General features: G+C 48.0%; 1 non-coding gene across 1 annotated transcript, besides 1 other annotated feature; it reads left to right on the plus strand.

The window, feature by feature from the left end:
- The first annotated feature begins 30 nt into the window (after positions 1-30).
- Tc00.1047053482389.10 lies at positions 31-142 on the plus strand. Its single transcript, XR_008254931.1, has one exon. It is a non-coding gene; the product is annotated as a spliced leader RNA (transcript).
- Positions 143-164: a microsatellite.
- The last annotated feature ends 240 nt before the right edge of the window (positions 165-404 follow it).

Here is a 404-nt window from a genome sequence, read left to right on the forward strand (position 1 = left end):
TGAAAACCGTTGTGGAACACAACTCCTTTCAACTAACGCTATTATTGATACAGTTTCTGTACTATATTGGTACGCGAAGCTTCCAACCCGCCTCTGGCGGTTATGTTTGGTCAATTTCTTTTGACCGGGGTCTACGGACCCCTTTTTTTTTTTTTTTTTTTTTTGGGGGTCTGTCCGCCATATCCATATACCCCTATATATATATACCCATATATATATAGCCCCGTACCCCCTCGTGCGGCTGCCCCCCCCCCCCCACGTTGCGTGTCCGCCACCTCCTTCGGGCCCCCTCATTTTCGCTTCATGGCTGCTATTGCCTGCATCTTTGTTTTGTTTTGTGTTTTCTCCGGCTCGTTCCTTTTATTCGCCTTTTTTCCGCGGATGCCGCGCTTCTTTCTGGGTTT

Source organism: Trypanosoma cruzi (genome assembly GCF_000209065.1).
Source record: "Trypanosoma cruzi strain CL Brener chromosome Unknown tcruzi_1047053482389, whole genome shotgun sequence".
Classification (NCBI taxonomy): Eukaryota; Euglenozoa; class Kinetoplastea; order Trypanosomatida; family Trypanosomatidae; genus Trypanosoma; species Trypanosoma cruzi.